We start from the raw sequence: 26976 nt of genomic DNA, 5'->3' as shown, positions 1-26976 counted from the left end.
AGATACTGTTTCAGAGCCAGGTGATATAAAAGAGGAGACTGACTCCTGTGGATTCTTACTGAAGCATAATACTATCCCACCATAAAGGCTGCAAGAAATCTTCATTGTTAGCCAGGATTACTGTGACTACTTAATTGCCTCATCCATATAATAGCACCATCATTTCTGTCCTTTTTCCTCAGTTACTCATTTTAATCAATAGTCGTTCTGGTATTAATAAGGCAGCACCATTGCTGTTACCACTTGCACTTAAAATCCTTCTCTATCTTAAAATCCTTCTCTATCTCTTAAAATCCTTCTCTATCTCAATCTCTTCTCAACTCAGTAGAGCTGAGTAATTTGAATTGCATGGTCTTGTTGCCTCTGCTGCATCTGGGGGCTTTCTTCTTTATTCTCTCAAAGGGTATCGAGTTTTATTCGGAAGGCCTGTCATAAGAATACTGGCGCTCAGTCTAGCTATCAGGAGTAAAGTTCATTTGGCACGTTGACACAAGATCAATTTGTAAAGCTGCTTCCACATGAGAATGAAAAGAAGGAAGAAATCAAAGGAGGACTGATAAATCCCAGCAGCTGTTTCAACCAGTTTGATCACAGTCACTACCACTGAGCCTTTGGAAAGACCCACCTGTCAGTCTTAATTTTCTGAATTAATAGATTCTATCAGAAGGATACAAGATTGTCATTTTCGCATAGACTCAAGCAGCTTTCTGACAAGTGAACATGTGGTATAATTCATGCCAGAGACTCTTCAATAATTAATAACCTTGGTGGGAATAATTTGCTACCCACATGTTGTTTTCTTCTTTAATTTGCCAAAGTTGTAGGAAAATTCCTTTCTTTCAGAATGAGTCTTTTTTTTTAAAAAAAAATCCTGGCCATTTAGCCATATGAATACACAATTAGTTGATGATTATTTCTTTAGGAACAAAGCTTCCATTACATGTTTAAAATATATTGGAAGAATGCATGGTTATAGACAGACATTACAAAATTGTCACCATTAGCCTGAGTATCCGGAAATCACCTATTATCTTAGTCAATCCCGGCACAATTCAAAGCATGTTGTTTCCACTATTATTGTTATTAAACAAACTGCTTTTGAGTTCAAACTTTGTGATACTCAGGAGGACAACTGTTAATATGGTACTTGTTGACATGTCCCCAATCATATTTTGCCAGCACAGTTGAGGTAAGTAACTGGAGAAGATGTGTTCGAATCAACAATGTTGCCTCAATAGGGCCATAAAGTCATGACTTTAAAGTAAAACTTAGAATAGGAACAGAAATGCACATAAGCCAGGGGTGGATAATGTTTTTCCCAAACAGTCATATGAGGAAGTAGAACTGTTGTGGAGAGCCAAACTAGGACTGTTGTGGAGATCTCTTGGTTGTACTCCACTCACTTGTCAGCTCCTCAGTTGCTCCAGGTAAGGGGTGAGTGCTGTGCAGGTGCAGAAAAGTGCTTTGTCTATTCATCCTCCCATGGCCAGCAGCCAACTGAAGGAGCACATAACAACTGCACAGAGCTGGACTTGACTTGACTTCTTCTCCTGCTCCCTGCAGCACATTTATTTACATTTTATTTCTAATTTCCAATTGACCGCACACAGACCAAATGGGGATAGCCAAAGGGCTGGATGTGGCCTGGGGACTATAAAATACCCAGGTCTGACATAAGCTTTATGTTTAAGCTGCACACTTTTGGATTTTAGAGGCTAAGAAGCAGTATTAAGGAGTCACTATTGTGTGATGATACAATGGTTGAAGTAGGACCAAGAAAACCAAGGTTCAAGTCCACCCTCAGCAATGGATGACTTTGTCACACTCTCGTTAATTCAACCTTCTTCATAGAATTTCTGAGAAGAAAATTGAAAGAGAGACGAGTGCAGTATAAGCCACCTTGAGCTCCTGGAGAAAAGATGGGCTATAAATCTAAAAATTAAATGAATGCATCTTGAGATCAGATGAGGCATTCAACAAGATGCTCTCAGTAGGAAAGTGTGGCTCGTTCTCATTAGGTCCTTGTAAGTAGCCTCAAAGGACAGAACAGATGAAAGGTATCTACCACTAGGAAGATGGTTAGAAAACTTGAGGTTCCTGTTGGATACCTAATGAAACATGAAAGAGCCATATTAGTCTCTAGTAGCCAAAAAAATTAGAAAGAGACTTTGAGGACCAATAATTTTATTTTAAAGCATAAGCTTTGGTGACAAACACCTTCCCTTGATGCCAACTTTGTTGTCAAATATTGTTCTCAGCTGAGGAGCAAATTGCAGATATTGTATTAGGTTTAGGTACTTTCCTCCTAAATTTAGCTTCCCCTTGTTTTTTTTTTTTTAATATTTTTAATTGAGTTTTTAAGTTTTAAAAATAAAGTAAAGAAAAATACAACAAAAAACAAAAATATATTAAAAACACGTAACAAACATAACATTACATCATATATTATTTTACAGCTTACTGTATCGACATGGGTATGTATTCTCTATTCTTATTCAATCTTTCATCTACATACATATATTTACATTAGTATCTATTTACAAAACCATCATTATCCAGTTGACGCTGTTCGGCAATTTACACTTCCTGGTTTTAACCTGGTTAAATTAACATTCTGAATTGTTATTTTGATTTCTTTTTTCTAACCAATGATATAATTTATTCCACACTCTATAATATTCCGACTCTTCCCTCTCCTTAATTTCCAGCATCATCTTATCCATTTCTGCACATTGTAGAATTTTTCAAATTACTGTTTCCTCTCCTGGTCCATTATTTTGTTTCCATCTCTGTGCAACAGTAATCCTTGCTGCCGTTAATATATGAAGTATTAGATATTGTAAAGATTTGTCTATTTTTGGGTTAATTATTCCTAATAAACAGAGTTCTGGTTTAAATTCCATTTTTAATCTGATAATTTCCTCCAGCCAATTTTTAATTTTACGCCAAATGTTTTTTATCTTGGGGCACATCCACCACAAATGGTAGTATGTGGCTATAGCTTCCCCTTGTTATGATATGTCACATTTAATACAAAAGAATGTGATTTGTGATCTATATTACAGCAGTTTAGTAGAGAACACAATCCTTGCTCTCAGCATTTAGTCTACTTCTCCATGACCATTAAAAATCTCTGTCTGGTGTCTGCTTAATAAGTGCACATGTGCATAACTTCTAATTTATTTAAGTATTTTGGAAAAAATATAAGAAAAATATAACTAAAAGAAGTAAGTAAAAGAAGCAAAAAGATGAATAAACAAAAAAATAACATACAAACAACAAATATGGGTAGATCAATAATCAACTTAAAATATAATAAATACTAGCAATATTGCAGTCTGTCATTAAGGACTTAGGATATTGTACAATATATTGCATCTTTTCTATTTAAAAAAATCCCTATTGAACTTTAAGCTGAATGCAACCGTGGAAATTTTAGTGGAAAAACACTATTAAATTCCTTTTGAACATTATATTTAGAAAGAATTGGTATTAGATATTTTAATGCAACTATATTACTCCAGTCTTGATTAATAAAATGTTTTTCTTAAAAATGCTGAAAATTGATTCCCCTTTTTTCCATATGTCATATCAGTGTTGTAAAACCCCAAATACTGCAAATGATTCATGGAAGAATGAAACGTATCTTGATCATTGTAATTCCTGATCAATCTGAGATATTCTTACTAAATTTCACTAATCATACATTTCTTCAAAAACATTAAACTGCCATTATATATACTAATGGTTGCAAATATTTTAGCTTTTTACTGTAAAAGACTTTTGATTTCCTCTTGGAAGAAAGGCTAACTGTATGAATATCTCCAGTGTCTAAAATAACCTACTTAAAATGTAAATCTGATGTAAGAATTGATTTAATTGAAAATCATTCTTGTATTATAATCATATATATTATTAGAGAGCCAGTTTGGTCCAGCGATTAAGGTACCAAGCTAGAAACTGGCTGTGAATTCTAGTTCCTCCTGAGGAAAGAAAGCTAGCTGGGTGACTTTGGGTCAGTCACTTTCTTTTTAGCTCAACTCAGCTCACAAGGTTGTTGTTGTTGTAGGGAAAATAGGAGAGGAGGAAGATGTGTTAGATATGTTTGTCACCTTATTTTCAAAAATAATAAAAGCAGGATACAAGTAAATTGGGGTCCCATCCCCAAGGGAAATACACTGGGGGGACCCAGAAGAAGGGCCTTCTCCGTGGTGGCTCCCTCTCTCTGGAACATCATTCTCTCAGAGATTAGAACGGCCCCCACTCTAATTGTCTTCTGGAAGGCACTGAAGACCTGGTTCTGCCAGCAGGCATGGGGAACCCATTGTGGGATGGAGCCCATTAAATGGCTCATGTGATTGGCTGTCGCTGGGGTGGGAGGTGCAGGGTGGGGGGTGATTTTATTACATTAATTTATTTGATTTTTTATTAGTTTTACTGTTTTTAAATGTGGTTTTTATATTCTGTAAGCCGCCTTGAGTGGCCATGGGCAAATAGATGGCAATATAAATTTAATAAATAAATAAACAAACAAACAGACATTTTGATATATGCCAAATCCAAAATTTCTTACAGAATTTTTAAAATATGATCCTTAATTTTTAACATTGGCTTAATGTAATGTTTATAGTTTTTTATGATCTCTAATTAATGTAATATTTACAGTTTTTTTAATGATACACAAAATTATCTTCTTATAATAATTTGAGGGAAAATGGAATATTCTTATTTTCCCATTCCACAACACTCAGGAAGAAAGGGATCGTATGAAGATTAGGACCAGGCAATACCATTCTAGCAAAGAAAAATATATCCTATTGATTGGCAATAAGGCATCAATGGGAAAATTCTTTGGAAAATTGGGATGATTTTTTCCCCCTTTCTCCCTTTTTATTATATTATCATAAAATATTATACATTGTTATTTTAATACTATGATATTTATATATCATAATTAAATTCTTGATATTCTTTTATTTAGAGTGCTTTAGAGTATTCTAAGTAAAGAAGAAAAAAAATATTCTATTAATAATTAGGAATAATTAGGATACTACGTTATGAGCATTATAATTATTTGTAGTTTTCAGTCAACGTTGAATATAACACTGGAGAGGAAGAGATAAAGGAGCACACAGCAACATACATCAATGTATTTGTTATATAATAAGGGATTTGGTCTTAAGATAAATTATTTGATATTGAAATCTCCATTGTATTGTTACTTGGTATATACATTTGTATGGGTATAGTTTCTTCAGGGTATACACTACTGACGTTTTAGAGTAGTGAAGGAGATAATGAAGATTTAACTGTGAAAATTTTAACGTTAATTGAATCAAAACTGACTGTTTTCAAGCTAATTTCAACTGGCTTGCAGGAGAGGTATTTCACTCCAGTGATGCTACTTACACAGTGTGTCTATATGTGTACACATGTTCACATGCACATTTCATCATTAGATGGCACCAAAGCAATAGAACTCCAACCCTCTACTCCCATCTAGTAACTGTCTACTTTCTACAGCCCAAATGCGGGAAATGGGAATAATACAGCTTCTCCACACTATAAAGGCTGTTCTTGTTTCTAATTCTAATTTCCCTTGTTCCTAATAAGGAACTTTGACACCCAGTTCTTCTAAGAAACTAAAACAGTATTGGCAGGTCTTTTAAAAATCTACCTCCAAAAAAATTAATGGAATAGAAAAACTCATTTCCTGTTACAATAAAGAATATAATTGGAAATATACTTCCATGTTGGTCAGTTTCAATGGAGATACAGATTTGCCCCAGTGTGTGGTGGCTTCCCATTTTTCATTCTTGAATGAATGTGTGCATATATAGGTTATGTATATTGCCAAGCGGGGTTTGCCAGGTGGCATTTGCATGGATGGTTTCTCACCCATGTCCTATTACCGTTTCAGATTTGTTTTAGTTTCAAAGTTAAGCTTTTACAAAGCCCTGATTATGGCTTTTCAACCACAATGGTTTCAACAAATCTCAAGGAAGTCAGTAAACCTAGCCATCGCGATTACCTACCATGATTTATGTCTTAGTATAATCGTTTTGGCTTTGGTTTCAGCTTGCTTATTACACCAAGTTGAAAAGAAATGACTCACAATGGTGTCAGCTTAATCAGCAGGTAAAACCCAGATTTTTAGGCCTTTCCTAAACTAATCTTTATTCACACATGGAAACTTAAAATAAGAATAACCCGATTCTTCTTATTGATCTTGGAAGGAGATGGGTAGAAAGCATATTGATGAGTGAAATGATTTTGCTTACTTTTTTTGCAATACATTTTTATTTTATTCAGAAAGTTAAAATACAACCTTCCTCCCCACCAAAAAAAGGAAAAATAAGAATTTTCGCAAAAACAAAACAAAATTAGACAAAACATTTAAAAATGTGCATTAGAAAAGACAAAAGACAAAAACACATGTACATATATTTTCAGCCCTAGTTGAATATTGATTTTGTTTATTTCACTGCAAATACACTTTGCATACATCAAGGCCAAATGATAAACTAATGACTCAATTCAAGTTGGATAAAAAAATCTATCATATTAATATCAAGACTTTTTTCTCCAGGAAACTGATGGCACTGATGTGGGGCACTGAAAGCACCCCACGTTTGTGGAAAACAGATGGGTTAAGCCCAAATGGCAGTCTCACAATAATGACACACAGAACACACTTCATTCTCTGGATGTTTCTCTCTTTCTCTCAGATTTAGATGGAATCTAAATTCTGTACAGCTCTCTGACAACTTGACCCCGGGAATCCCAAATATTTGTGAAATTCAATGAACCGCAGTGATGCTTGAAAGTACTCCTTGAAAATACCAGTTGACCATCTGTCTGCAATGCATTGCTGTTTCCATCCTAACTTCAGAGATCAGGGATCTCATTGTTATTCAAAGAAACCTGCACAAAGAACATCCACATCCACTAGAGGTATAAATAATTACTGAATTTAAATATATGTGCACATAACTACCATCCAAAAATACCATCCTTTTCTGAACTTAGACCAAATTATTGTTCCCTTTTACATTTCATCCTGCATCCAAAAACATGTTTTGTTTTTCAAATGATTGATTTCGTACATACAACTGACTGTGTAATGAAACCCAGAGGGAACATAAAACCAAACATTAGCTCAAGAAAGAGAAGAATGTCTTGCACGGCATGCAAAGAAATATGTTTCTTGAAATATAAAGAGAGCTTCTTAGAATCCTGTCTGAAATTAAAGAAATCTGATAGATGCAAAGGGGGATACTGCAAGCAAGTTGTATCAGTTCTTGACACCAAATATGGCTTTTCCCCCCATTAGATGAAGAATGCAGTTGAAATAAATAATTTCATTACCCTTTTCTTATTCCAAATACAAGTGTTGAAGCAATTTTGTATATTGAACTGTTGGAAGAAATATCCATCTGGTTCAGTTCCAAGCCGAGAGAAAGACATTGGAAACATGGAGGCTGATTGGAAAGATGGTTTAATGGCGAAGCAGAACCACCAAGCACATGTGATTTTGGATAGCTGAACACATAGAATTGAGAGTGAGAGGTATTTATACCTTCTCTTGGGCTTTGCATTGGACTTCCTGTTCCTGTACGAAAACATGTATTCTACTGGCTGCTGTACGGGTCATAGCTAGCTCTGTAGGTTGTCCCAGGTTTGGTTGAAGTTTGCTGGGTGATGCAATGTCCTTAGGAGATTGTGCAATGTGGTGAGCTCTGCTGCTAGTGGGTTAATCCTATTATGTCCTGGAGGGAACCCTTAATCCCATCATCCTGGAGTTGAATGTCTTTTGTTTTGTAGATAGGATGGCCCAGACTTTAATGGGCACAAAATATCTGCTGGGGGCTATTAAGAAAGGTGGAGGATGCTTTCTGCTTCTAAAAAAGCATGTTTCTCGGTTTCTTATCCAGGGAAATATAACATTCTGCCTTTTTAATATTTCATTCTTCTAGGAGTAGGGTGGGTGCTAACTTTCTACAGAATTCAGTGGTTACAGATAGGCCTAAGCTTGGTTTTGCATGAAGTACCGTATTTTTCGGTGTATAAAATGCACCTTTTTACCCCCAAAAAGGGGGTGAAAATCTGGGTGCGTCTTATATGCTAAATGTAGCCCCGCCCACCCACTGGCCCCCACCCTTCGGCCATTTTTGGGCAGTTCCAAGCATCAGGGATCTGGGTCGGAGCACAGCCTGAGGAACAACCGTCTTCGGGATGGTCTGCAGGGGGAATCTGCCCAGCAGCTTCGGGGAATAAGGAAGTTGGTCACCCCAGAGCTGGTCACCCCTCTGGCCGCCCAGCAGGCAGCTTAGGGCAGGCAATGGCCGCAATGACTTCACTCTCCTGCAATGTGAGGAGCTGCTGCCTAAGCCCTCTGCGCCCAGGAGCCGAGCGAGCCGAACGAGAGCTCCTAAAGAAAAATGCCCCTCCTTTCCAGCCACCGCTGCCCGGATTCCCCAACACAATAATCAGAGCTGTGTTTCAGGCAGTGGGCGGCCAATATGCAGCGGGGAACTGGTAACGATTTTGAATTCGGGGAGGGGATTGCAGCGCTGCCGCCTGAAAGTGCTTTTCTTCCCGTTGCACATTCCCAATGGGCCTGATCACCTTGCCTCTGAAAATGCCAGCCACAGTTGCTAGTAAAACTTCAGGAAATCTGTTCTCTAGACCACAGTCACAAAACTGAAGTTCAACACATACTGGTCATGAAAGCCTACATCAGTGTATCTTGATTTCATGTTTATAGTAAAAAAACAGTGACTGAATTTAACAAGCTGGTTCCGTCAGGATATTCCAAGTCCATCTCCAGCTTTTTTGCAATTTATTTTAAACAAATCTGCTACTTATTTTTTTGGGGGGGGGCGGGTGTCGGGTGTCAAGGGATTGGTTTCTATTTTTTTCTCCTGGAGCATTAAATAAAATGTTCTAATTGTGAACAAATAAGAACACATTTACTATTTGTGTTGATGAAATAACCATTGAAATATACCAACAATATCACTCTAATACAAGAATGACTTTAAATGGCCCAAATGGCACTATACAATGTAGAGAGTCAGATTACTCTGGTGGTTAAGGCGCCAGGAGACCATGAGTTTTAATCCTGCCTTGAGTGAAAAGCCAGCTGGGGGTATCTTTGGCTAATAATTCCCTGTCAGCCTTAGGAAGCAAGCAATGGCAAAACATTTCTGAAATCTTGCCAAAAAAACTTCGGGGACCTGTCCAGGCAGTCACCAGAAGTCAAAAATGACTGGAAGGCAAAAAGACAAAGAGAACTCAGTGGAATTTCTGCAAGGGGTGGGGAGGGCATTCCTCCCTGAAATCTGACCAAGGCAACAGCAAGATCATGAGTAATATTCTCAGGTTATTCTGCTTGATTGGTTGATTCACCCTTCTGGGTTTGATCTTCTCCATCCCAGCTCATCTGTTCCAGTCTAGTTCCCCTCTTGGTTCTTCAGATCTCAGCCCTGCTCCAGGCAATTCTTTGAATGCATCCCTCACCTTTGAAAATTTGCCAGTCTCTCCACTGACTAAATGTTCCCCACCAATACTCCTGATTCTCTAACAACACGCTAACAATATGCTGTATGAGTTTTATTTGATAGATTTTTTTTCCTCCAGAAGATCAAGGCAGAGGTTCTTGCTGATGTTCACACCATCCCACTGAAAAACAAAACAAAACACAGTATTTCATTATCTTTTGTAATTAACCTATGTAAATGTGAGTTAATGACCACTTTGCTAGCAATTTACTCCCTTCATTCTTCATGAATCTTAGGTTGCACTGAATCACAAAACAGTATTATTTGTTTTTAAGTTTCAGACGACTACAGTTTTAAAAAAAATAGTATAGGTACAAAAACAGTAAATGTGTAAAACAGAGAACAGGACAACTATTAAATTCTCATCAATAATTGTGGTTTTATCTAATAACTGTTCAGATGGAACATGGCAAAAATGTTAAAGTTGTCCAACCTGGAAAAAAAATAATCTTGATATAGATACTGCTTTTTAAACATCTTATTGTTGTCAGTGAGATTAATTGCAGTCCTACCACAGATGCTAAAATGATGAGACCAAGACAGGAGATTTATCGATTTATCAATCAATGCCCCTTTCATATTTTCATTCCCAGTGTGCTCTGATATGGTTCCATTGATGGGTTCAACTCCAAAGTAGCAATGTATGAATGGAGCACCAAAAGAGGGCATCAAGAAAAGGGTAAGATTACTAGGTCTGGACTTCAAAAGCCCATATGGCTGCTGTATGCAAAATAAAAGAATTGTTATTTTCTGCTATCATTAAGTGATCTTTTGTATTTTTGTATCCCTTCTCCACCCAAAAAAATAATAATAATCAAGATTTGTCTATTGCATAGGGTTGGATATGTCAGCATATGGAGAAAAGCAAATGCATGGTTTTAAAACTGCAGATACCCCTCTGTGATATTATACAAAGTCTGTTTTAACTTGGCTCCATGCCCTTTGGAGGAGATGAGTAATTAGCCAGAAAAATGGATGGAGCCACATCAGGAACTCACACTGGCAATGAAGAGATGAAAGGGGCATTTAAAAGTACATTCAATTCCTTCGCTGCTTGGAGTCCTACAAAAACATTCTCTTTGACTTCCAGCATTGCCACACTTCAAAACCTTCATTTCTCCTAGGTGGAGGTGACATTTCAGATATCAATGAGAACAGAAAATTTTACCTGGAAGAGAACTCAAATTCCATTTTGTTGATGTTCTGAAGACTTTAAATCCCCACTCTTAAAGGCAGTATTGCTTCTTGTCCTTTAAGGAGCTGGTTTTGTTCCCAGAATCATGTTGCATATTAATAGAATAACTCTATGATCCTAAGAACATGGCTTCTTCAATCCAAAAACATTTAGAGTTCTCCCCAGCCCTATTAAGTACCGATGTTACCAAAACAAATTTCTCCTTTCAAAAACAATGTGCATACAAGGTTTGTAACATTTTTTGTTTGTATTAAAGGAATCAACAAATTAGTCAGAAACAGAAAATTGCAGACTTGGTCAGAAACAAAATTGCAGAGGAATAATGTTAAGACTTTGCAGTTGGGGTGAATCATTATCGTCTTGTCCTGGAAATCTAAAATAAATACCCCTCTTGCTCAATTTATTTAAAATTACAACAACACTGCCACACACCCCACATACCCACTCAAATTAACATAATGATTGGATGGATGGTTTGCCAGCACTCAAAGAAAATAGGACTAAACAATGGTGAGCCAAGCTTTAGGATAAACAACATGTTTCAGTTTTAAAAAATCTGTCTAGGCTATGATATTTTCCTGAGATTGCTGCATAAGGGCTCCAGCACAGAACTTAATAATTACCTGAGGCAAAGTTTGGGCTTAGTGTGCAGGTAAATATATTTGCTTATTCATAACAAGATGCATAACTAGCTGTTGCTCTTTAAATTGCTGAATTCATTGTCTTGCTGAAAGAGGAAGTGTGATAATTCCCGCCTTCTCTATTGCAGTGGAATACCTAGTAAAAGATAAGGAAGCAAACTATTGATGTTTAAATCATCCACATTGCATGAAGTTTTCAAACAAAATCGCTAGATGCTGAAATGACAAGAATGTTCCTGAGCCAACAATTTCATTCTCTCTGGAGAACTCCATTGATTCACTTCCACCTAGAACAGAAGCCTTGTGTCTGTTACAGTATATCGAAGCAATAGCAATAGTACTTAGACTTATACATGGCTCCATAGTGCTTTACAGCACTCTCTGGGCAATTTACAATGCCAGCATATTGCCTCCAACAATCTGGGTCCTTATTTTCCTGACCTTGAAAAGATAGAAGCCTGAGGCAACCTTGGGCCTCATCAGGATCGAACTCCAGGCTGTGGGCAGAGTTTACCTGCAATATTGCATTCTACCCACTGTACCACCAGGGCTCCAAAGAAACAAAGCAATATCCATGTCACCTTGCAGCATTTTAATTATGGACAGAAGTCAGGTGGCCTAAGTGTTCACTGGTTAGAGCTCCCTGAGGCATTTCACTGTTGGACAGGTCCAGCAAATCTTGTTAAATCTCATGTTATTCTTTGCTAGGAAAGAAGTAATGATTGCCAATCAGTGGTGGAATTCAAATTTTTTTACTACCGCTTCTGTGGGCATGGCTTGGTGGGTGTGGTGTGGCTTGGTGGACATGGCAGGGAAAGGATACTGCAAAATCTCCATTCCCACCACACTCCAGGGGAAGGATACTACAAAATCTCCATTCCCACCACACTCCAGGGGAAGGATACTGCAAAATCCCCATTCCCTCCCCACTCCTAAGGGAAGGATATTGCAAAATTTCCATTCCCACCCCACTCTAGGGCCAGCCAGAGGTGGTATTTGCATGTTTTCCGAACTACTCAAAATTTCTGCTACTGGTTCTCCAGAACCTGTCAGAACCTGCTGAATAACACCCCCGTTGCCAATGTATGCAGATCAGCTCTGGATGTGACCATGAAAGCAATAATATCATGTGGCATTCTTGCAATCATTGATTTCTTTTCTTTTTAAAAATTATGGCATTCAAAAAAGCATAACTAATTCACAAGTTGCAATATAACAAAAGTGGCTAAATCAACCTTATCTTCCAATGTTGCTTCTGTATGGTTCTCTCTTTAATTATTACTTTCTCTTTAAGTGATTCTTCAAAATAATTCAAATTCAGTTTTGTTATAGTGAATCTTAGTCAGAATAGCCAAGACACAACTCCAAAATATAAGGGGGGAAATATGTTTTTATGAAATGTGACTTCAATTTAATGAAATGTTGCCATGTAATAAATATAGCATTGCTTGAAGTTTCTTATTAAGTTGTAACTTGTTACTGTAATAAACCAATGTTTTACTTTCTCCAAAAGACTTTTTTTTTTTTTTTAGAATAATGTATTGAGGCAGAAATAATTTCATCTCCGATGTTTAACATACATAAAGTTCAGTTTTTTCCGATTTTACACTCTGTATAACATTGGACACCCACAACTGTAAAAGGTTTTCTAAAAGTTTGGAACTCAGTGACATACAATCCTCTTTTCCTTGAGGCCAATAGCAAAATTCTCAGTAAAATTTAATAGAGCAGAATTTGGTTTTGATGCATCTGGAACTAATAATGATAGTGATAATAATGATAATAATGGGAATGACATTAATGATAATGATTTTCTATCTTTTGAATGAAGATTCAAATGATTCATACTTAGGACATAAAGGACATTTATGTCCTAAGTATGCCCATACTTGCAAGGGCAAATACTATATGCCCTTGCCCAGAGTGAGACCAAACATTCTCCTTCTAAGATCTATAGACAAAGAAAAGGAAATTATCTCTCAGGTTTTTTAATGGATAGTTTTCTATATTCGTAGTTCAAAACATTTTTACTGAGAGTCTAGAGGTAATGAGAAAGTTAGGGTTTTTTTTTTTTTTGAGAAATTGAGTGGAAAATGAATGATACCCTGATTTCATGGTATAGGTAATATTATATAATTTCCTTTGCATTCGTTTTATTTTTAATGTTTTTATGTGTATAACTGCAGAGGAATTGTGTGTGTGTGTGTGTGTGTGCGTGTGTGTGTTATGAACATTAAATATATATTACCAACTAGCAAACCCCATGACTAACACTAGCGCTGGAATTTAATAATAACTGGACAATCATCCAAAGTAAACTTTGCAGTCCCTTTGATCTCAGTGGGAAAATTAAACATGTGCTTATGGTTGCAGTTCTGTACTCATACGCTTGGAAGTAAATCCTGTTAAAGTAATTGATAGCATTTGGCTGCATATCTAAAATCAATGGGAATTGTTTCAGTTTGGTAAGAACAAAACTGGCATTTCCCCTTATATAGAACTACTATATCTGGGCTGCAAAAATCCAAATGGTAATTAGATGGCAATAAAAACAAAGAAACAAACAGAAATACAGACAACTGTACCTCTTTGCTGCCATATAGTGGTTCTCCAGATTTTTGCAATCCAAATATGGTGCCCACCCTTTAAGTTAAGGTTTTCATACCAAGTTGTTTGGTGTAGTGGTTAAGGCACTAGTCTAGAAACAAAGCCAGGTTGGTGATCTTGGGTCGGTCACTTTCTCTCAGCCCTGGCTAGGATCTTGATGAAAGGGTAGTTGAATCATGCCATGGGATGAATTGTGCAGTCTCTCTTGATGTTGAATTATTTCAAGAATGTTCTGGAAAGAGAAACCCATTTTAAAAAGAGCCATCATCTCTTCATCCTTCCCAGTTAGCGAAGGCAGCAATCAATCACTCTGTAAAGAACAGTCAGAAACTTGTGACAAATTAGAAAATAGAATGATTGTGAATCTAGACACCTGACATGGGAATGTAGGATTGCTTCCCATCTATTATAATGTTTGAAGTGCGCCTCCGTCTGTGGCCAAACTTGTAAATAAGCACAAATATTATAAAATACTAATACTGTAAGATGAATAAATAGTGCAAACCTGGAATTTATCTTCAATAGAAGAATTGGGAGGTAGAAGCAGATGTAACACCTTCATATTTATATTGTATGTGTTGAAAATGCAATTGGTAATTGGTAGAATTGGTAATTATATGCTTTTGTCTGTGGGGTATGTTGTTTTGGTTTATCCAAAAACGGACTCAAAATCCAAAATTGGTAATTAGAAACAGACTCGGTTTGTCTCTTTCTGTATCACAGGTATATTCTTCCCTGGGGGGGCAGATGTTTCCACACAGGAGCACAATGATCCCAATGATCAGCTGCCAAGATTGATCCTTTGCCATTGGACACATAAGCAACCTCCCTGTTTCTCCCTGGAAACAAAAGGTAAACCTAAATTGTCTAATAAGGAGAGAAGGATAGATCCTAGAGCTGCATGATTGTCATTGCTACCAGCCGTCCTATAGCTTGTTCATTAATGATTTACGCAGATGCCTTGAGACTGAACTGCTTGAAAAAGAACAGAATAGTTTGGGGATTTTGGTTTATTTTGGTTTTTGCTAAGTAGAACACATGTATCAACAATGTCCTAATTATTGCCGAAAGTAATGGACAAGTTCTATGAGCGGTTAAGTAGATGTAACTTTTTAAGACTGAGCCATTAAACATTAATCAACAATCAGTTTATATATGATTGAAAGAAGGAAAATAAAAAGGCAGGATTGCTCTATCTCTACCTATGAATTCATTTTCCCCAAAGTGCCAAAAAGTGGAAGTAAACACCAGAAACCATCAAAAGAAAAAGAAAGAAAAAAGTTGCAAATTGTGGTCAAATGACTCCAGGACCCTGTGAAAGGCTATAAAAGGGAGCCAGTTGCCAAGCACTCAAAATGCAACTGTGTGACCTCAGAGGTATGTGCAGCTATCGTAATTTTGGAAATGAATCATAACTGGCTTTTGAAGGATCTGTTGTAACTTCAAATGGTTGTTAGGTGATTAGTTGTACATCAATGACTACCTACTGCAAAACTTCATCTAAGCTATAAAAAAGTAATGGCATGGCTAAACGTTTCATAGAACTAACAAAGATTCTGGGAACGTAAGTTTCTTTTTCTCTCTAACCATTTAAAACCATCACAGCTTTGACCAATTTTTAAAAATTTTCTTTGCTCTTTTCTTAAATCAGCCTCAATTCCCACAGTCATTTTCAAAAGATGTTTGTGATTTTCAATTTACTCATACAAACTAGCACAACTTCTCAGTGGTGAAATCCAAATTTTTTTACTACCGGTTCTGTGGGCATGGCTTGGTAGGCGTGGTGTGGCTTGGTGGGCATGGCAGGGAAAGGATCGGGGTGGATTCTACTTACCTTTACTACCGGTTCACAATGGGGTCGCACGCGCATGCTTGCTTTGCTCACGCATGCACAGAAGCATTTTCATGACATCAGGGTCAGTGGGCGGGGCCTCCCACCGGTTTTACTACCGGTTCTATAGAACTGGTGCGAACCGGGGACAACCCACCACTGGGAAGAATACTGCAAAATCTTTATTCCCACCCCACTCCAGGGGAAGGATACTACAAAATCCCCATTCCCTCACCACTCCTGGGGGAAGGATATTGCAAAATCTCCTTCCCACCCCACTCTGGGGCCAGCCAGAGGTGGTATTTGCCGGTTCTCCAAACTACTCAACATTTCCGCTACCGGTTCTCCAGAACCTGTCAGAACCTGCTGGATTTCACTCCTGCAACTTCTTCAGCAGAAGTGACAACAGGACTTTGTAAAAGACCCCCCCTCCCCCCCAAAAAACCCCTCATTTTTTAATACCTTGGCCCAGGTAAACATCTAGGGTATCAAGACTTTAAAGTCCCCACAAATCATTTAGAAATTATTTCTTGTACGGCTGTAGAACTCCACGTTCAATCCTGGAGCTGTCACCTTTGACAAACGGCCTCCTCACAAGTGTAATAAACTCTAGTGGGGCTGGATGTCAGCTAATTTGGTCCCTTGGCTGCAGGAGAGAAGATTGTGATTGCTTTTTTTTCCCTCTCTCTTAATTTTCCACAGTCACCTCAACTTTCCCTCACATTCCCCTTTTCCAATTTCAGGAGGAAGGTCACCATGTTCTACGAATAGATCTGCAAGCTTGTGAGGTACACCCTAGCCTGATTGATAATGAGGAGACATGACGCAGGCAAGCTCTAAGCTTTATAAAGAACAGCCATTGGCTTTCTGGTCACATCCAAAAATGGCTGTCAGACTCCAAAGGCAGTAGGATTTATAGCATTGAAATGAAGCAGCAGCACATATCCATTAAGGAGCAGTGCTGGTGGGGGGGAAAATGGTGCAATGAAGTGTTTAGATTAGAACCTCGTTTCTAATGTTGCCTCCCTTGCTTTGTTTTGGCTTATTGGAAAAGCAAAACATCTGTGGTTAATAAAGTGCAGTTTCATCTAGCCTTCGTGAAACATTTAGGAAAGATTCACCTGGCTGCATTACCTAGAGATGTATGCAATACTTGCCAAAGATCCTGGCAGCCGGAGGATACAATTGTTTGTCAGCATAGCCTGTAGGTTCTTCTTGTCTTGAGCTTCATATTGAAAAACATGATGTCTTCCCCTCCTGGAGAGAAATGCTCTCCAAAGAGGACAGGAAGGTCCTGATACTAATGTTAAGAAGCGTCTTTAACATCTTCCCTTTGACATCTCTCTCCATACTTCAACCATGCCCTCTGTGCAATGTTTTCCTGTTCCCTTCTCCTGTCCCTTTTCCCTCTTTCAGCAACAGCCGGATAGGTGCAGCAAGATTTTACTTGTGCAGAAAGTAATGTTGCTTGATTATCACCACTGCAGAAACAGATTTTTGCAGGAAGAAAACAAAATGGAAACATTACCTGCATGATAGCAGGATACATTTTTCATAAGGTTTTCATCAGCAGGAGCAAAACCCCATGATTTTCAAGGCTGGTTATAATACAGTAGAATATAAGAAAGTATGTCACTTGCCACTGTCAGTGATAAACAGGAGCCAGTTCTTTGCTTTCTTTGTCATTATAACAGACGGGACAGACGGAGCAGTCAGCAATTTTTCCTGCAAGCTAAATCTGGAGATCGGTTGACCTATAAACTAGTCACATACCTTGTTGGCGTAGATATGGATTCTTCTGTGTTCTCTAATTCAGTTTTCTATTTTCATCAGGAATTCAACCTGAAGCCATGTTCCTGACCTTTAGAACTTCTTGCTTCAGTCTTTCTGCAAATCAAACTACAGAAATTTTACAGCTGGAAAAAGCTATATGTATGCTAATTTTTAGTTTAGATTGTCCCGGCTAAAGTATAAATATCTGATTAGTCCACCTATTAGATATACAATTACAATATACAATTTGATGTAGTACAGACTGTCCTCAGATACAAGCTCACATTATTAATTTAAGTAAAATATCTTTAAAAAAAAACAACAACAACAATGTTATCACAAGATTGTTGCTTAGTGTAGGTCTGTGATGGCGAACCTATGGCACAGTGCCACAGGTGGCATGCTGAGCCATATCTGTGGGCACGTGAGCATTGCCCAAGGTCAGCTCCAGCGCATCAGCCAGCTGATTTTTGGGCCTTCCGGGCCCACTGGAAGTTGGGAAATTGGCTGTTTCTGGCCTCCAGAGGGCCTCCAGGGGGCTGGGAAAGGCTGTTTTTGCCCTCCCTGGGCTCCAAAAAAGCCTATGGAGCCTGGGGAGGGTGAAAAACGGGCCTACTGGGCCCACTGGTAACCTTTTTGCCATTGTGTGCCAAAAGTGGGGGAAGCACAGGGGGAGGGGTCGCGTGCACATGCACAGGGGGGTGGGACTTGGGGGGCATTGAATTATGGGTGTAGGCACACACATGTGTGACCCCCCTGCACTCCCCCTGCTTTTGGCACATGACAGCGAAAAGGTTAACCAACACTGGTGTAGGGACACAAAACCCTCTACAGGCTGAAGTCAAAGTCACACCAAAAATTTAAGTACTCTGCTGAGATTGAGTGAAGTTTCAAATTCAACCTGGCAAGTTGGGTAGGATCCCACAGCCAGAGCTACCATATAATGAGAAGTATCTATTTGTGTCATATACTTGGAAAACCTCTGATGTCATCAAGACATACTATTTTTAACATCTGCTGGTTAGGACAGATGTAGTCCATCATGTTTTCAAAATGAATTGAAACCCCCCACAGTGGACAAGGTTTGATTCTATTATTATTATTATTATTATTATTATTATTATTATTATTATTATTTTGTCATAACCAGAGTCCAAAGGATCTGCAATAAGGAACCTTAGAGATGGAGCATTCTTTCACAATTCATTGACTTGGAACTTAATTTAAGGCATGTGATGAGATTGTTTTTCTGAGTTTGCCTCATCACCATCACCATCATCCACCACTCTTTCACCTAAAAAATAAATACTTCCTGGAGTGGCTTACAAATACCAGCCAAAAACAAAACAAAACAAATTTTTGCAATTTTTATAATAATGTTGATATCTTCTCCTAAACAGAGCCATCATGACATTGGGAAAAAATAGCAACTCTTCACTATCTTCCATGTGTAAAAAGGGAAGTGGATGGAGAAGATAGTTTCGCTCAGATAACCATTAATGAATTTAGCATTGTTCTTAGAAAAAGGAGGACAAGAAGAGATTGATTTAAAAAAAAAAACCTGTGACTGGTATCCAGAAAATCTCATGTATTAGTGAAGGGTTGAAATGTGGGATTCTCAATGCCCTATGAGGTTGATTGTTTTCTTGTAGACTAGGTCAGTGGTCACCAACTTGTGGTCCATGGACCACTGGTGGTCCACGAGAAAATTTTGGTGGTCCGCAGAAAAATTATTTGCATTTTTTATATTGCACTAAATCAGGAGTCCTCAAACTATGGCCCCTGGACCGGATACGTGCAATGAAGGCTTGTGCTGCTGCAGAGAGTCTTCCCCTTTGGGGTCTTTTTGTGCGGGTCGTAGGGGGGCAGAAATTGCTACTTGGCATCTACTTCAACCTCCTGGTATGGGGCTTTGGACGAAGGCTGGAGAGAAGCACCGCTGGTGGCGAAGAGCCGGAGAGCCTTGTTCTAGTGGGACTGCATTATGGTCTGGAACTGGCTGTCCATCTCAGCCTGCTGAGGCTTCAGGCACCAGTACCTGGCCTTGCACTCCTGCAAGTCTTCCCTCTGCTTGGAAAGCCTATGCGCATAGTCCTCAGTGAGATCCTACTGCTGAGCCTCCTTCTCAGTCAGATCCAATTTGAACTAAGCCAGCTATTTTGCGGTGGTGGCTGCTTAGCTCCAACAACTGCTTCCTGTTGGGGGCCTAAGGAGCCCAGGCATGGAGGTGAGGAGTGGCTGGCAGGGGAGGGGTGAGTAGAGTCTGGTGAGGCACCCCTTGACATGAGTGACATCGAGTTGGCCATCGAGTTGGCCACGCCCATCCAGTTACATGACCACCTAGCCACACCCACCCAGCCGGTCAGTAGGCAGATCATATTAGTGGTCCGTGGGATTTAAAATTATGAATTTAGTGGTCCCTGAGGTCCAAAAGGTTGGGGACCCCTGGACTAGGTAATGTCATCAGTGCTAGAATGGAGTGGGGTTTGCTCTGTTTACATATTAGCAGCTTGCTCTGTCAGTGTTGGTGTGTCAGGCGCAAGCAACCAGATCCTCATGTGTAGAGTTCAAACTAACTACTTCATTATATTCTGCCTATAATAAAGGAATCTCTCCAGCCTTCTCTTGGGAATAAACATATAAGGTTCCATGGAACTTAGAAGAGTCAGCCCTAGGTCTCTTATGACTATGTAACAACTCAAAGCTATTTTCCCACTCAGTCCCTCTTCCTTGCCTGGCTAGCAGTTTCCTGAAATGGCAGGAGTGTTCTTGGTTGTTTCTTGTTGTTTTCTGTTACCTCTTTTGTCTGATGCTGTAATGCTAATAGCTGACAAATAATTAAATCCTGGAAGGTTTCTGGAAGACAAGATTTGGGACTCCCACTTTTCATTCCTGCAGATAGCAGCAGTTCATTACAAATACAAAACATTTAAAAGCCTTATTTTTTCGTTGCATAGACTTTGTAAAATCTCATCTGGGTTATATGCTTGTTTGAAATGCATGACATCCACCTTATAATTTTGTTTCCCACAAAAATTCTGCTTTGGAATTATACCAATGGTGTACCCCAGTAGGTTTCCTCCCGATGTTACAATGGCTACAATGAATGATGAGATTTCCAAAAAATTCCCCTACCCAATAGTGAATTTTAAAGGAGAGGGGCATATGAACATAAATCATGCAAGTAAAGAACATAAATCATGCAAGTAGGTTGAATGTGATAGTAACAGGGTACTTCATAAGTTTCAGTAGTAAAACAATCAGAGATAGGATCAAGAATAAATGAGTGTGAATTAATACGACTGAGAACACGCATGAATGACCAGTATGAAAGAAATACTCGGATATTTATGGAGATTCAGGTGATGGTTATCCCAAAGATAAATGAACCTCCCTCAACAAAGGGAGTGAATATGACACCATCTATCTCCTGTTTACAACGTAGTCCTTTCAGCAGTACCAATAAGTACATATTCATTTACACTCTGATTCAGGTGACTCTGAGAATACAACTAAACTCCCAAGTAGCCTCAACAACTCTCAGAAAGCTAAGGACTGGCCCTCGGAATACTTAGGACCACATGACTGCAAAGAATATAAATCCTTCCATTCCCCTCCAATCAGTTAGAACTGAAGAAGCTTCTTGGATGAGGAGCAAAATGTTTTCAAAGAAAATCCAGTTGCCTTTTGAAGAAAGCACCTTTGGGATATACTCAGGTGGTTTGATCACAGGAGAAAGGGAATGAGAAATTGCAGAACAGATACATGAAGGAGATATGAATGGGTTGAAGGAATAATGAAAAAGTCATGACTGGGTATAGCTAATAAGATCTGGGAAAAGATCTTATTTAAAGAAAATAGTATGTGGATTTTAGTAGGTTGCAAGGATAGAAAAATATGGGAAAAGATAGCAAATATTGTTTAATTAGATTCCCTGTACTCCTTTCTCCTGCCTCCCATTCTTTTTCGCTTAGTACTCTTTGTGATTTTTGCATAACATTGCTTGCCTCAGAAGGGAATATGATAGTTTTGTATGCACTATGCATGGATGAATTTTTACTTCTAAATGAAGAGAAAGAAAGAACATCTGATACTAGCTAGATCTTTCTAAACTCTTTCTAAACTAATTCCTTCCATATCTGACATTAGAAAGGGGCAAAATAATGTATACCAAAGGTATTCCAGGAGATATCGGGGATAGTTCCAGGAAGCCATTAAATGTAAAGCCCTTATATATCTCTACACCAGCTGCTAATCTACATCAAGCTGTTGCTGGGCTATATTCATCTCTTCCTTAAAAAGAAAAAAAGGAGAATAAAAGAGATAGAGCCACTCCTTCCTTCCTGCTCTTCTCAGCATTTCAATCCTTGGTGCTTCTTTGATTGTTGCACGGATTGTATCACTAGAAGCTAGAAAAAAAATGAGTTTGATTCCTTTGTGCTAATTAAAGATATCACAATTTCCTGTTCAATTCTTTTTCCTGCGGTTTGCCTGCTCTCTGCAAGGGATGATTTGGATAGCAAAGGCTTAACTTTTTTGAAAGATGGGTAAGCCATCTTGAATAGAAAGCACTGCCCAGCAGTTGAGGGCTAGAATTAGATGAATGTAACTCTTATCGCCTGGATCTTACTGTTTCGTTCAAGTGCTGCTGGTGATGAAAAGGCAAACATCTCCCTTTGTCTTGATACTTTAGAAGGGTGGGGGATGAACTTTCTCTCTATTTCTCAAGAGACTGTTTCTGTTGCTCTCAGTGTATTCTAGGGTTGTTGTTGTTATTTTTTGGGAGACCAGACTGACTTTTCCAGAAGTTAAATGTCTATGGAGATTCTCAATCATCCAGGTCATAGTTGCCCCAAAGGTGCTTTTTCAAGAGGCAATTGGACTCTCTGGTTTTTCTTTGAAGACATTCTGCTTCTCATCCAGGAAGCTTCTTCAGAGCTGAAAAACTACTTGGATGAGAAGTGTAACATCTTCAAAGAAAAATCAGAAAGTCCAGTTGCCTCTGGGACAATTAGAGGTTAAGTAACTTTAATTATATTTGTTTTATCTATAATAGTATTTGAGAGGCATGGTCCACTAAATTGTCCTTTTTTATTTTATTTTATTTATTAGTCATATTTCTATGCCGCCCACTCTCCGAGGACTCTAGGCGGCTTATACCAAAGACAGTATAATAAATAGCATATTGCCCCCAACAATCTGGGTCCTCTTTTTACCCACCTCGGAAGGATGGAAGGCTGAGTCAACTTTGAGCCGGTGAGATTTGATCCGCTGATCTGCTGAACTAGCAGTCAGCTGAAGTAGGTGCAGTACTGCACTCTAACCACTGCGCCACTTTTTTGACCTACAACCCAACCGTAATTAAGTTGGCTGTAGTGACAGCATTACAGGGCATGGCTTTACAGAAGAGGATGCTGTGACAGAAATAGCCATGATGGTCATCATCTATCAGTGATGGCTAACCTTTTTTGGACCGAGTGCCCAAAGAGCGAGCATGCGCTCACAAATGTGCACGTGTGCACCCGAACCCCCAAAATGCAATGCATGCACGGCCCCTGCACATGCACCCCATGCATGTGCGCACCCACTTGCCCCCCACCCATGCATGCACAGCCCCCTGCATGCGCCTTGCCCCCCGCATATGCACGCGGCCCCCGCATGCACCGCCACCACCCTGCACATGTGCAGCAGAGACACAACCAACTGGCCAGCAGGAGGGGTGTGAGCATGCGTGGCGGAGCTGAACTGAGGCGACAGCTCGCATGCCCACAAAGAGGACGCTGCCTGCCACCTGTGGCACGCGTGCCATAGGTTCACCATCACAGTCATATATCATTCCAATGAACACAAGTTGTCCACTTATACTTCTGTCAAGAGGAAAGTTGAGCTACACAGCTAAATCCCATCCTGAACCACTCAAGAATGTCTTATTTTAAGCCAACTAATGTAACATTACATCACCAGTTTGATCTAGTGTGGAGCCAGTTTGGTCTAGTAGTTAAGGCACCAGGCTAGAAAGCAGGAGACTTTGAATTCTAGGTCCACCTTAGCCATGCGAGACAGCTGGGTGACCTTGGGCCAGTCACTCTCTCTCAGCTCACCTCGCCTCATGGAGTTATTGTTATGGAAAAAATAGGAGAAAAAAGGTGCGTTGATATATTCATTGCCTTGAGTTATTTGTAAAAATACTAAAGGTGGGATGCAAATAAATAAATAAATAAAGTCTATGTTATCTACAGGCAATTAAATTTAAAACATAAGATGGAATGACTTCTTTATGATGAACATCTCTACCTACATTTTTATTTTCTTCTACATTAGCCTTTATGACATCCTTTAAGTATGTTGGGATACAACTATTATCACTCCAAGCAATCAAACTAATGCTCATGTTGTAAGGAGATGGTGGAAATTGTAGTCCAAGTATTTGACCGCCACTATATTGCAAACAGCTATTCTATCATAAAAAAGTTTCATCTACTCCAATTTCATTAAGGTTCATAAAACTTAATGAAGAATATCTGATAAGTGAGATATGTTAAGGCAATTCATATAATTTGAATTTCCCAGGGCAATATATGAATCACATATTTCTTTTGGACTGTGCATTTCTTCATGCTGCATACAAAAATATGTACACTTAAGAAAAATGATTATGCAGCATTCTACCAAGGGAAATTAAGTTAAAAAAAATAATAACTTCACTATTTTGTACATTTGTCTCTTGGATATCAGTTTAATATTACAACTTTCTCAATTTTTGCAAAGAAAAAGTTGCAGGCACTGCTCCATCAAAAAGCTTCAGAATGAACAGAGATGGGAACACATAAAGATTTCTATAAATCTTTTCGTACTGACTGGAATTAAGCTTGGGAATGCAACACCTAATCTGCGGAGTGCTATTCCTTTTCTCTTTCATCTGCTACACACAGCCAAAGGACAGGCTCATGGCCTGCTACTAATATTAAACTCCATCCTTTGGTTCATTTCACTAATTTGTTGCAAGGAGAAAAATTAAGGAAAACAAATGAAAACAAAATGTCTTCAGCTTGATGTGAGAATAAAAGTGTGATGCGGTAGAGACAGCATGGAACCAGCGCGCTGTCCAATATTGAATGGCAGATGGTTAGTTATTGTTTGATTAGTTCTGACTGAATGATTTTACTGAAATATGCTTCTTTCTTTCATTCTCCTTCATTTTTCTGGTTGGTTTCCATTAGGCAGCAGCATCTTAGAAACCAATAGGCCAGTTGGCTTCTGTATCCCAGCAGAGATATTATGAGGCCTGTTATAAAATATGAGTGGACCTATTATCTAAAATGTTGAGACTCTAGAAAGAGTGCAGAGAAGAGCAACAAAGATTTATTAGGGGACTGGAGGCTAAAACATATGAAGAACAGTTGCAGGAACTGGGAATGTCTAATTTGATGAGGAGAAGGGCTAGGGGAGACATGATAGCAGTGTTCCACTATCTCAGGGGTTGCCACAAAGAAGAGGGAGTCAAACTATTCTCCAAAGCACCTGAGAGTAGAACAAGAAGCAATGGGTGGAAGCTAATCAAGGAGAGAAGCAATTTAGAACAAAGGAGAAATTTCCTGTCAGTTAGAACAATTAATAAGTGGAACAACTTGCCTGCAGAAGTTGTGAATGCTCCAACACTGGAAATGTTTAAGAAGATGTTGGATAACCATTTGTCTGAAGTGGTGTAGGGTTTCCTACCTGGGCAGGGGGTTGGACTAGAAGACCTCCAAGGTCCCTTCCAACTCTGTTAATGTATTCTATTCTAAATAGGCAAGATACAGTATATAGTTTACAGTTCTCGTGGTTCACTTCTATTGTTGGACCATTTTCACACCTAGATCGATCCATGGCAAATCTTTTAGAAGTGTCCTGACATATCACCTTATAATCTCTCTCTCTCCCTCCCTCCCTCCCTCTCCTTCTCTCTCACATAGATTTATTTATTATTTATTAATTTAATTTATATACCGCCCTTCTCCTGGAAGGATGCACTGCATGAAAAGTGTTCATGTACAAATGAACACTTATCATTTGAACTCCGAATTATTCAGGAGCTGATAGCTAGTGACTGATTTCAACTTGGCAGATAACAGTGAGTGGAAGTTTGCAAGGGCACGCAAAGTGAAAGAATACATATCAATGCAGTTTACAATCATATGGTACCAAAGATAAGGCAGTCATTCTAGTTGTACATAAAAAGATGCTTTCCCTTTTTTTCCCCCTGCATTATTATCACCAGATGGCGCTGTTATATAGCAGCATTTGTCATTCTTTATGGTGTTCTTTTATGTTCTTGAAACATCATAAACATGGCTAGTTCAGCTCTATCAGTTTTGTTATAGCTGAAACCCACCGGCATTTTTACTTCTCTGGGCAAAGATTGTTTATCATACTGTGTAGCATGTGCTCAAGGCCTGCTGAATACCTTAGTCTCAGATGGCAATGGAGCTACGGAAAGACTTGCTAAATTGAGTAGGTTTTATATTGACTTAGATTTGTTTATGCGACACTACTTCACAATTATAAGGTCCACTGCTAGTTCACTGTCTCACAAATGTGATGGTAACTACAGTATTAATGTCTTCATTTTTTTTTCATAGAAGACTGAACTTAGTCTAATAGACTGAACTTATGGTCTAAACTTGCTCTCCGGAGCTTATTTAATTTTGAGAAAGTAAGATGCCTTCCAAATTATTTATTGATGTCTTTGTGTTTTCTTTCCTGCTGTTGAGATTAACAAAAACAAACCTCACTTCTAATTCATATCTTCAGCTCTGCCATTGCCAAGTTCAACATGGAAACCTCTGGAGGTTCTTACTCATGCATGTTTTATGCTGAATCACAATCGATTTGGTCACAAACGCTCACATTTTTGGTGCTGTTACAACCGGTGGCAGCCCACCACTGATAAACACCCCTCCCATAAACTTTTATACAACATAATTGGGAAAGGTAGTTAGTGCCTTTATCTTTCATTGTCTGTCAACTTTATTATCAGTCACAGATCAGACGTCATTAAACAAAACACAATATGTAATATGCAATATGGTAATAAAGTACAATATAACATGCATAGTAAAAAAAAATGCCTGAAATCATGCTTAACTTCCTCTGCTGTCAACAACACACAACCTCTGCAGGTTACCAATAGAAACTTTGCAACATCAAGACCCCAAGAGAGGGAGGGATGTTTAGCTGCCAAATAATTTTCTAATTTGTTGTCTACATCTGTGATGTCATAGATGGAATATTTTGTATGATTGGGCAAAGCAACTGCCAGCTTGTTAAAAGGGGTGTGGAAGGAACACCTGCTTAATAACCCAGTGAACAGCTCAGATGAAATTT

The 26976-nt window shown here is 38.7% G+C and overlaps 1 long non-coding RNA gene across 3 annotated transcripts in view; it reads right to left on the bottom strand.

Annotated features, from left to right (window-relative positions):
- Window positions 1-6444: 6444 nt before the first annotated feature.
- LOC117654986 (uncharacterized) overlaps window positions 6445-26976 on the bottom strand; it is a 222548-nt gene continuing 202016 nt past the window's right edge. For all 3 annotated transcript variants that reach the window (XR_015732588.1, XR_015732589.1, XR_015732587.1), the window contains 4 exons: window positions 17611-17724; window positions 13985-14238; window positions 11382-11535; window positions 6445-9684 (listed from right to left, as the gene is read on the bottom strand). This is a non-coding gene — a long non-coding RNA (uncharacterized LOC117654986). The remainder of the gene's footprint in view (window positions 9685-11381; window positions 11536-13984; window positions 14239-17610; window positions 17725-26976) is intronic.

The sequence above is a fragment of the Pantherophis guttatus genome, chromosome 2, assembly GCF_059756535.1.
Source record: "Pantherophis guttatus breed Tessera chromosome 2, ASM5975653v1, whole genome shotgun sequence".
In the NCBI taxonomy this organism is placed as follows: Eukaryota; Metazoa; Chordata; class Lepidosauria; order Squamata; family Colubridae; genus Pantherophis; species Pantherophis guttatus.
Note: the sequence above shows the minus strand (reverse complement) of the source record. Positions and strands in the feature narration are given on the sequence as shown.